This window comes from Balaenoptera borealis, assembly GCF_965194805.1.
Source record: "Balaenoptera borealis genome assembly, chromosome: 3".
Lineage (NCBI taxonomy): Eukaryota > Metazoa > Chordata > Mammalia > Artiodactyla > Balaenopteridae > Balaenoptera > Balaenoptera borealis.
In genome coordinates this window covers 171,278,727-171,290,905 of record NC_138866.1, presented here as the reverse complement: position 1 = coordinate 171,290,905, position 12,179 = coordinate 171,278,727, and the positions used below count along the sequence as shown (strand labels likewise).

Genomic DNA, 12,179 nt, shown 5'->3' with positions numbered 1-12,179 from the left:
GGCTCAGTGTGGACAAGTCTGAGAGATTAAAAACTCCAGGAAGGGCTTCCCTGGTGGTGCAGAGGTTAAGAATCTGCCTGCCAATGCAAGGGACATGGGTTTGAGCCCTGATCAGGGAAGATCCCACATGCTGCGGAGCAACTAAGCCTGTGCGCCACAACTACTGAGCCCGAGCTCTAGAGCCTGGGAGCCACAACTACTGAGCCCGTGTGCCACAACTACTGAAGCCCGCATGCCTAGAGCCCATGCTCCGCAACAAGAGAAGCCACTGCAATGAGACACCCACACACCACAATGAAGAGTAGCCCTCGCTCACCGCAACTAGAGAAAACATGCGCACAGCAACAGACCCAACACAGCCAAAAATAAATAAATAAAATACATAAATTTATTTTTTAAAAAAGATAAAGGTAAGGCAGAGATAGATCTCATTAAAAAAAAAAAAAAACCAAAAAAAAAAAAAAAAAAAACAACTCCAGGAGGACCCTCACACTTTTCAAGTTTTACCTCCAGGAGCTCTACCAAGTCTTGACAGTGAATACCAGAGGAAAAATATACACTCATGCTTCCAGCAGGGGAGGCAGAAAGGAACTATTCTAACATGTCAAGGTATTCTGTTCTTCTTAATAAGGCCTATTATCAGGAGAATCTATTTTACCAGAGCATAATCTGCTGGGGTTGTATCAGAGCCTCAAGTACGTGAAGGAAGGGAAATACCCAACTACAATCCCCACCAGTATCCTGTCCCAGCAAAGCAGGGTAGGGGGTGAGAATCACTTGTAAGGTTCACAGTCCAGGGGCACAGGCTCACCAAAAGACTGAGAACTAACCACAGGACTATAGAATGCTTCCTGTCCCTCTTACCATCACATTATTAAAGGCCTATTTACCACAGTTCCTTTTATCCAGTAAATCATATACATCTTTTAACAAAAAAACTACAAGGCACACTAAAAGGCAAATACACCGTTGTGAAGAGAACGAACAAACATCAGAAACAAAGACAGAGATGGCAGGACTGTGGGAATTACCAACCCAGAAATTTTTTAAACTATGATTAGTATGCTAAGGGTTTTAACGTAAAAAATAGACAGCACGCAACAACAGATGGATATTGTAAGCAGAAAAAAATTCTAAGAAAAAATTAAAAAGGACTCTTTGAGATAAAAAAACCCATAACAAAAATGAAGAATTCCTTTGATGCGCTCATTAGTAGACTGGGCATGGCTATGGAAAGCATCTCAGAGCGTGAGGATATGAAAATAGAAACTTCCAAAAATGAAAAGCAAAGAGAAAAAGAAACTATGAAACAGAGAACAATATCCAAGAACCACAGGACAACTACAAAAGGTGTAACATAGGTGTAATGGGAATACCAGAAGGAAAAGAAAGGAACAGATGCAGTATTTGAAGCAATAATGACTAAGAATTTAACCAAATTAATGTCAGAAACCAAATGACAGATCTAGGAAGCTCTGAGAATACCAAGATAAATGCCAAAAAGCAAGCAAGAAAACAAAACAACACCTAGGCATATCATATTCAAAATGCAGAAAATCAAAGATAAAAGAAAAAACACTCAAAGAAGCCAGAAGGGGGGAAAGCCTTAACTACAAAGGAGCAAAGATAAGAATTACATCTGACTTCTCTTCAGAAACAATGCAAACAAGGGAGTGATGTGAAACATTTAAAGTGTTGCGAGAAAAAAAACAACCTAGAATTCTGCACACTGCAAAATTATCCTGTAAGCGTGAAAGACAAAGACTTTCTCAGACAAACAAAAATTGAGGGAATTTGTTGCCAGTAGGACTGCTTTGCAAGAAATGTGAAAAGTTCTTCAGAGAGAAGAAAAATGAAACAGGTCAGAAACATGGATTTACATTAAAAAGAGCATCAGAGAATGAATCAGTGAAGGTAAAATTAAACTTTGATTTTTTAAATTCTTAATTGACCTTAACAGATAGCTTGCTCAATGGTTGTATCTGATTATATAGTTTTATGCATTCATATGCTTATGTATGTTCATGTATAAGTGAAATGAATGACAGCATTGACAGAAAAGATGGGAAGGAGAAATTAGGAATATTTTCTTATTATAAGGTACTTGTGCTACCATGAAGCAGTATAGTGTTACTGAAAGACGCCGTAGATACGCTGTAAAGATATATTGCAAGCATGAGGGCAACCATGAAGGAAAACAAGTATAATTGATATATTAAGAAATGAAAAGAAAATGGAATCGTATAAAATGCTCAGTTAAAACCACAAAAGGTAGAAAACATGTGGAAGACAGAAACAGGAACAAAGACCAAGAACAACAAATAAAAAACAGTAACAAGTTTTGTAGATACTAACCTAACTGTATCAACAATCATCCTAAACATAAATGGTCTAAATATGCCAATTAAAAGACAGAAATTGTCAGAGTGGATCAAAAAAACAAGACTCAGGTACAGTAAATATAGAGACACATTGTGATTTAAAAAAAAAAAATCAGTGGATGGAAAAAGGTATAACATGCTATCACTAATCTAAACAAGGCAAGAATAGCTGTATTTCAGACAGAGTAGACTTCACAGCAAGGAAAGTTAACAGGGATAAACAATGACATTATATAACAACAAAGGTATGAAGACTACAAGATGACACAACAATCCTTCATGTGTATGTGCCTAAAAACAAAACATTAAATACATGAGGCAGGGACTTCCCTGGTGGCACAGTAGTTCAGAAATGAAAGACGGAACATTAACTACAGATCTCATGGACATTAAGGGATAATCAAGGAATTTTACACACAAAAAGAAACAGACAATCTGAACAGGCCTGTATCTATTAAAGAAATTTAATTAATAATTAAGCATCCCCACCAAAACACACAAAGCACCAAGACCAGATGGGTTCACTGGTAAATTCTACCAAATTCTTAAGGAAAAAAATTACACCAGTTCTCTACAACCTCTTCCAGAAAACAGAAGCAGAAGAAATAATTCCTAACTCACTCTATGAGGACAGCAATACTATATCAAAACAAAGACATTAGAAGAAAGAAAACACAGAATAATATCACTCATGAAATAGATGCAAAAATTCTCTACAAAGTATTGGCAAATCAAACCCAACAATGTATAAAAAGAATTATAGAGACCTTCAAGATGGCAGAGGAGTAAGATATGGAGATCACCTTCCTCCCCACAAATACATCAGAAATACATCTACATGTGGAACAACTCCTACAGAACACCTACTGAATGCTGGCAGAAGACCTCAGACCTCGCAAAAGGCAAGAAACTCCCCACGTACCTGGGTAGGGAAAAGAAAAAACAAAAAACAGAGACAAAAGAATAGGGACGGGACCTGCACCACTGGGAGGGAGCTGTGAAGGAGGAAAAGTTTCCACACACTAGAAAGCCCCTTCACTGTTGGAGACGGGGGCTGCTGGGGGGGAAGCTTCGGAGCCAAAGATGAGAGTGCAGCAAAAGGGGTGCAGAGGGCAAAGTGGAGAGGCTGCCACACAGAGGATCGGTGCCTACCAGCACTCACCAGCCCGAGAGGCTTGTCTGCTCACCCGCCGGGGCAGATGGCGCTGAAAGCTGAGGCTCGGGCTTCGGAGGTCAGATTCCAGGGAGACGACTGGGGTTGGCTGCGTGAACACAGCCAAAAGGGGGCTAGTGCGCCACGGCTAGCCAGGAGGGAGTTCAGGAAAAATTCTGGACCTGCCTAAGAGGCAAGAGACCATTGTTACGGGGTGCACGAGGAGAGGGGATTCAGAGCACCGCCTAAACGAGCTCCAGAGATGGGCGCAAGCCACGGCTATCAGCGCAGACACCAGAGATGGGTCTGAGACACTAAGGCTGCTGGTGCAGCCACCAAGAAGCCTGTGTGCGAGCACAGATCACTCACTACCCACACCTCCCCTCCCGGGAGCCTGTGCAGCCCACCACTGCCAGGGTCCCATGATCCAGGGACAACTTCCCTGGGAGAACACACAGCGCGCCTCAGGCTGGTGCAACGCCACGCTGGCCTCTGCCGCCGCAGGCTCGCCCCGCATTCCGTACCCCTCCCACCTCCCGGCCTGAGTGAGCCAGAGGCCCCTAATCAGCTGCTCCATTAACCCTGTCCTGTCTGGATGGGGAACAGATGCCCTCAGGTGACCTACACGCAGAGGCAGGATGTAGGTCAAAAAAATCCAAAGCTGAACCCCGGGAGCTGTGCGAATGAAGGAGAGCAAGGGAAATCTCTCCCAGCAGCCTCAGGAGCAGCGGATTAAATCTCCACAATCAACTTAATGAACCTGCATCTGTGGAATACCTGAATAGACAACGAATCATCCCAAATTGATGTGGTGGACTTTGGGAGCAACTGTAGACTTGGAGTTTGCTCTCTGCATCTAATTTCTTTATGATTTTATGTTTATCTTAGTTTAATATTTAGACTTTATTATCACTGGTAGATTTGTTTATTATTGACTTGGTTGCTCTCTTCCTTTTTTTTTTTTAATATAGAGATATATATATTTTTCCTTCTTCTCTTTTAGTGAGTGCGTAGGTGTATGCTTCTTTGTGTGATCCTGTCTGTATAGCTTTGCTTTTACCATTTGTCCTAGGGTTCTGTCTGTTTTTCTTTTTTTTTCTTTAAGTATAGTTTTTAGCGCTTGTTATCATTGGTGGATTTATTTATTGGTTTGGTTGCTCTCTTCTTATTTTTATGATTTTTTAATTTTTAATAGTTTTTTTATTTTAATAACTTTACTTTATTTTATTATTTTTTTCTTTCTTTCTTTTCCTCCCTTTTCTTCTGAGCGTGTGGCTGAAAGGGTCTTGGTGCTCCGGCCAGGTGTCAGGCTGATGATGCCTCTGAGGTGGGAGAGCCAAGTTCAGGACACTGGTCCACCAAAGACCTCCTGGCTCCACATAATATCAAATGGCGAAAACTCTCCCAGAGACCTCCATCTCAATGCTAAGACCCAGCTCCACTCAACGACCAGCAAGCTACAGTGCTAGACACCCTATGCCAAACAACTAGCAAGACAGGAACACAGCCCCATCCATTAGCAGAGAGGCTGCCTAAAATCATAATAAGGTCACAGACAACCCAAAACACACCACCTGATGCGGTCCTGCCCACCAGAAAGACAAGATCCAGCCATATCCAGCATAACACAGGCACCAGTCCCCTCCACCAGGAAGCCTACACAACCCACTGAACCAAGCTTAGCCACTGGGGGGCAGACACCAAAAACAACAGGAATTACGAACCTGCAGCCTGCGAAAAGGAGACCCCCAAACACAGTAGGTTAAGCAAAATGAGAAGACAGAGAAACACACAGCAGATGAAGGAGCAAGGTAAAACCCACCAGACCAAACAAATGAAGAGGAAATAGGCAGTCTACCTGAAAAAGAATTCAGAGTAATGAAAGTAAAGATGATCCAAAATCTTGGAAACATAATGGAGAAAATACAAGAAACGTTTAACAAGGACCTAGAAGAACAAAAGAGCAAACAAACAATGATGAACAACACCATAAATGAAATTAAAAATTCTCTAGAAGGAATCAATAGCAGAATAACTGAGGCAGAAGAACGGATAAGTGACCTGGAAGATAAAATAGTGGAAATAACTACCGCAGAGCCGAATAAAGAAAAAAGAATGAACAGAATTGAGGACGGTCTGAGAGACCTCTGGGACAACATTAAACACACCAACATTCGAATTATAGGGGTCCCAGAAGAAGAAGAGAAAAAGAAAGGGACTGAGAAAATATTTGAAGAGATTATAATTGAAAACTTCCCTAATATGGGAAAGGTAATAGCCAATCAAGTCCACATAGCACAGAGAGTCCTATACAGGATAAATCCAAGAAAAAACATGCCAAGACACATATTAATCAAACTATCAAAAATAAATACAAAGAAAAAACATTAAAAGCAGCAAGGGAAAAAAACAAATAACATACAAGGGAATGCCCCATAAGGTTAACAGCTGATCTTTCAGCAGAAACTCTGCAAGCCAGAGGGGAGTGGCAGGACATACTGAAAGTGATGAAAGGGAAAAACCTACAACCAAGATTACTCTACCCAGCAAAGATCTCGTTCAGATTTGATGGAGAAATTAAAACCTTTACAGACAAGCAAAAGCTAAGAGAATTCAGCACCACCAAACCAGCTTTACAACAAATGCAAAAGGAACTTCTCTAGACAGGAAACAAGAGAAGGAAAAGACCTACAAAAACAAACCCAAAACAATTAAGAAAATGGTCATAGGAACATATATACCCATAACTACCTTAAATGTAAATGGATCAAATGCTCCAACAAAAAGACACAGACTGGCTGAATGGATCCAAAAACAAGACCTGTATATATGCTGTCTACATGAGACCCACTTCAGACCTAGGGACACATACAGACTGAAAGTGAGGGGATGGAAAAAGATATTCCGTGCAAATGGAAATCAAAAGAAAGCTGGAGTAGCAATTCTCGTATCAGACAAAATAGACTAAAACAAAGACTATTACAAGCGACAAAGAAGGACACACATAATGATCAAGGGATCAATCCAAGAAGAAAATATAACAATTGTAAATATTTATGCACCCAACATAGGAGCACCTCAATACATAAGGCAAATGCTAACAGTCATAAAAGGGGAAACTGACAGTAACAGGATAATAAGAGGGGAATTTAACACCCCACTTTCACCAATGAACAGATCATCCAAAATGAAAATAAATAAGGAAACACAAGCTTTAAATGATACGTTACACAAGATGGACTTAACTGATATTTATAGGACATTCCATCTAAAAACAACAGAATACACTTTCTTCTCAAGAGCTCATGGAACATTCTGCAGGCTAGATCATATCTTGGGTCACAAATCAAGACTTGGTAAATTTAAGAAAACTGAAATCGTATCAAGTATCTATTCCAACCACAATGCTATGAGACTAGATATTAATTACAGGAAAAAAAAATCTGTAAAAAATACAAACACATGGAGGCTAAACAACACACTACTAAATAACCAAGAGATCACTGAAGAAATCAAAGAGGAACTCAAAAAATACTTAGAAAAAAATGACAATGAAAACACGATGACCCAAAACCTATGGGATGCAGCAAAAGCAGTTTTAAGAGAGAAGTTTATAGCAATAAAACCCTACACCTCAGGAAACAAGAAACATCTCAAATAAACAACCTAACGTTACACCTAAAGCAACTAGAGAAAGAAGAACAAAAAAACCCAAGTTAGCAGATGGAAAGAAATCAAAGATTAGATCAGAAATAAATGAAAAAGAAATGAAGGAAATGATAGCAAAGATGAATAAAACTAAAAGCTGTTCTTTGAGACGATAAACAAAATTGATAAACCATTAGCCAGACTCACCAAGAAAAAAAAGGAAAAGACTCAAATCAATAGAATTAGAAATGAAAAAGGAGAAGTAACAACTGACTCTGCAGAAATAAAAACGATCATGAGAGATTACTACAAGCAACTATATACCAATAAAGTGGACAACCTGGAAGGAATGGACAAATTCTTAGAAAACCACAATCTTCTAAGACTGAACAAGGAAGAAATAGAAAATAGACCAATCACAAGCACTGAAATTGAAACTGTGATTAAAAATATTCCAGGAAACAAAGGCCAGGACCAGATGGCTTCACAGGAGAATTCTATCAGACATTTAGAGAAGAGCTAACACCTATCCTTCTCAAACTCTTCCAAAATATAGCAGAGGGAGGAACACTCCCAAACTCATTCTACGAGGCCACCATCACCCTGATACCAAAAGCAGACAAATATGTCACAAAGAAGGAAAACTACAGGTCAATATCACTGATGAACATAGATGAAACAATCTTCAACAAAATACTAGCAAACAGAATCCAACAGCACATGAAAAGGATCATACACCATGAACAAGTCGGTTTATCCCAGCAATGCAAGGATTCTTTAATATATGCAAATCAATCAATGTGATACACCATATTAACAAACTGAAGGAGAAAAAGCATATGATGATCTCAACAGATGCAGAAAAAGCTTCTGACAAAATTCAAAACCCATTTATGATAAAAAAACCCTCCAGGGCTTCCCGGGTGGCGCAGTGGTTGAGAGTCTGCCTGCCAATGCAGGGGACACGGGTTCGAGCCCTGGTCTGGGAGGATCCCACATGCCGCGGAGCAACCAGGCCCGTGAGCCACAATTACTGAGCCTGCGCGTCTGGAGTCTGTGCTCTGCAACGGGAGAGGCCGCGATGGTGAGAGGCCCGCGCGCCGCAATGAAGAGTGGCCCCCGCTTGCCACAACTAGTGAAAGCCCTCACATAGAAACGAAGACCCAACACAGCCATAAATAAATAAATTAATTAATTTAAAAAAAAAAAAAAAAAAAAAAAACCCTCCAGAAAGAAGGCATAGAGGGAACTTACCTCAACATAATAAAGGCCATATATGACAAACCCACAGCCAACATCATTCTCAATGGTGAAAAACTGAAACCATTTTCTCTACGATCAGGAACAAGACAAGGTTGTCCACTCTCACCATTATTCAACATAGTTTTGGAAGTTTTAGCCACAGCAATCAGAGAAGAAAAAGAAATAAAAGAAATCCAAATCGGAAAAGAAGTAAAGCTATCACTGCTTGCAGATGACACAATACTATACATAGAGAATCCTAAAGATGCTACCAGAAAACTACTAGAGCTAATCAATGAATTTGGTAAAGTAGCTGGATACAAAATTAATGCACAGAAATCTCTTGCATTCCTATACACTACTGATGAAAAATCTGAAAGAAAAATTAAGGAAACACTCCCATTTACCACTGCAACAAAAAAGAATAAAATACCTAGGAATAAACCTACTGATGGAGACAAAAGACCTGTATGCAGAAAACTATGACACTGATGAAAGAAATTAAAGATGATACAAAAGATGGAGAGATATACCATGTTCCTGGATTGGCAGAATCAATATTGTGAAAATGACTATAGTACCCAAAGCAATCTACAGATTCAATGCAATCCCTATCAAACTACCAATGGCATTTTTCACAGAACTAGAACAAAAAATTGCACAATTTGTATGGAGACACAAAAGACCCCAAATAGCCAAAGCAATCTTAAGAAAGAAAAACAGAGCTGGAGGAATCAGGCTCCTGGACTTCAGACTATAAGCTACAGTAATCAAGACAGTATGGTACTGGCACAAAAACAGAACTATAGATCAATGGAACAGGATAGAAAGCCCAGAGATAAACCCATGCACATATGGTCACCTTATCTTTGATAAAGGAGGCAAGCATATACAGTGGAGAAAAGACAGCCTCTTCAATAAGTGGTGCTGGGAAAATTGGACAGGTACATGTAAAAGTATGAAATTAGAACACTCCCTGACACCATACACAAAAATAAACTCAAAATGGATTAAAGACCTAAGTGTAAGGCCAGACACTATCAAACTCTTAGAGGAAAACACAGGCAGAACACTCTATGACATAAATCACAGCAAGATCCTTTTTGACCCAGCTCCTAGAGAAATGGAAATAAAAACACAAATAAACAAATGGGACCTAATGAAACTTAAAAGCTTTTGCACAGCAAAGGAAACCATAAACAAGATGAAAAGACAACCCTCAGAATGGGAGAAAATATTTGCAAATGAAGCAACTGACAAAGGATTAATCTGCAAAATTTACAAGCAGCTCACGCAGCTCAATATCAAAAAAACAAACAACCCAATCCAAAAATGGGCAGAAGACCTAAATAGACATTTCTCCAGAGAAGATATACAGATTGCCAACAAACACATGAAAGAATGCTCAACATCATTAATCATTAGAGAAATGCAAACCAAAACTACAATGCGATATGACCTCACACCGGTCAGAATGGCCATCATCAAAACATCTACAAACAATAAATGCTGGAGAGGGTGTGGAGAAAAGGGAACCCTCTTGCCCTGTTGGTGGGAATGTAAATTGATACAGCCACTATGGAGAACAGTATGGAGGTTCCTTAAAAAACTAAAATTAGAACTACCATACGACCCAGCAATCCCACTACTGGGCATATACCCTGAGAAAACCATAATTCAAGGATTCTACCTCTCACTACTCTATTTCAACATCATACTGGAAGTCCTAGTTTATGTAATAAGACAAGAAAAGAAAGTAAAATGTATACTGATTAGGAAGAATGAAATTAAACTACCTTTTTTTTCAAAGATAACATAATTGTCTATGCAGAAAATCCAAAATTATTGACCAAAAATATTCCTGGAACTAATAAGTGATTAATGTACCCCATCTTCCTTACCCATTCATTTGTTGATGGACGTTTAGGTTGTTTCCATGTCTTGACTATTGTAAACAGTGCTGCAATAAACACTGGGGTGCATATATACTTTCAAACCAAGTTTTCCTCCGGATATATGCCCAGGAGTGGGATTGCTGGGTCATATGGTAGCTCTATTTTTAGTTTTTTAAGGAACCTCCATACCGTTCCAGGAGCATGTATTCTCGCCTGTTTCCCCACAGGCCAGCCTCATTCCTCTAACCCCTGTTACCACAGCGACGCATTTTAAGATACGGCATCCAACGAGATCCTCTCACTTGCTAGCAGTCCCCCCCGCAAGGAACAATAGACGATATGGGAGTTTGGGACTGACATATACACACTGCTGTATTTAAAACGGATAACCAGGGGCTTCCCTGATGGTGCAGTGGTTAAGAATCTTCCTGCCAATGCAAGGGGGACACGGGTTCGAGCCCTGGGCCAGGAAAATCCCACATGCCGTGGAGCAACTAAGCCTGTGTGCCACAACTACCAAGCCTGCACTCTAGAGCCCGCGAGCCACAACTACTGAGCTGGTGAACCACAACTACTGAGCACTTGCACCTAGAGCCCGTGCTCTGCAACAAAAGAAGCCACTGCAATGAGAAGCCTGCACACGGCAACGAAGAGTAGCCCCTGCGCAGCAACGAGACACAACACAGCCAAAAATAAAAATAAATAAATTTATTTTAAAAAAACAGATAACCAACAAGGACCTACTGTATAGTACAGGGAACTCCGCTCAATATTCTGTAATAACCTAAAAGGGAAAAGAACTTGAAAAAGAATGGGGAAAAAAAGATAATACTGTATTTAATGAAATCTAAGAAGCATTAATTACATGATGTACCATTATGTCATGAGACACCGAGGAAGGACAAATGCTACCTGTTCAACCATAACCCATTTTTTTAACTTTGATGTATAATTTTACTTAATGTAAAATAAAATGAAAGCATCAAGCCTTGGAAAAAAAAAAGTGATTATAGCAAGGTTGCAGAATACAAAATCAATATAAAAAAGAAAATTGGTTTCCTATATACCAGCAAGGAACAAATTGAATTTGAAATTAAAAATACAATACCATATACAATAGGTAAATTAAATACTTAGGTTAAATCTAACAGAATATGTATAAGGCCTATATGAGGATACAACAAAACTTTGATGAAAAAAATTAAAGAAGAACTAAATAAATGGAGAGTTATTCCAACTTCATAGATAAGCTGCCAATATCATCATCAAAATGTCAGTTCCTCGCAACTTCATCTACAGATTCAATACAATCTCAATCAAAATTCCAGCAATTTTTTTTTGGTGCATGGATATTGACACAATGATACTATACGTGAAGAAGCAGAAGACCCAAATAGCCAACACAATATTGAAAGACAATTTGGAGTACTGACATTACTCAATTTCAGACTCACTATAAAGCTACAGTAATTAAGACATCATAGTATTGATGGAAGAACAGACAACTAGATCATGGAACAGACACAGAGCCCAGAAACAGACCCACATGAATACTGTCAACTGATCTTTGACAAAAGTGCAAAAGCAATACAGTGAAGCAAAACAGGCTTTTCAACAAATGGTGCAGAACATTAGATATCCACATGCAACAAAAATGAATCTAGACATAGAACTTATAGCCCCTCACAAAAATGAACTCAAAATGGATCACAAACCTAAATGTACAACAGAAAACTATAAAAGTCCTAAAAAATAACATAAGAGAAAACAGGATAACCCTGGGTTTGGTGATAGCTTTTTAGCTACAACACCAAAGGCACGATCCATGAAACAAAGAACTGGTAAGCTGGATTTCATTAA

General features: G+C 39.3%; 1 protein-coding gene and 1 long non-coding RNA gene across 15 annotated transcripts in view; both read right to left on the bottom strand.

Moving 5' to 3' along the window:
- The window catches only part of MLLT10 (MLLT10 histone lysine methyltransferase DOT1L cofactor), a 251,930-nt gene that overhangs the window by 83,654 nt on the left and 156,097 nt on the right, over window positions 1–12,179 (bottom strand). The gene's annotated exons all lie outside the window — the stretch shown is intronic.
- On the bottom strand, window positions 4,483–8,935 carry LOC309625733. Its single transcript, XR_014242716.1, has 2 exons — window positions 8,406–8,935; window positions 4,483–8,089 (listed from the first exon to the last, which is right to left on the bottom strand). It is a non-coding gene; the product is annotated as an uncharacterized lncRNA (long non-coding RNA).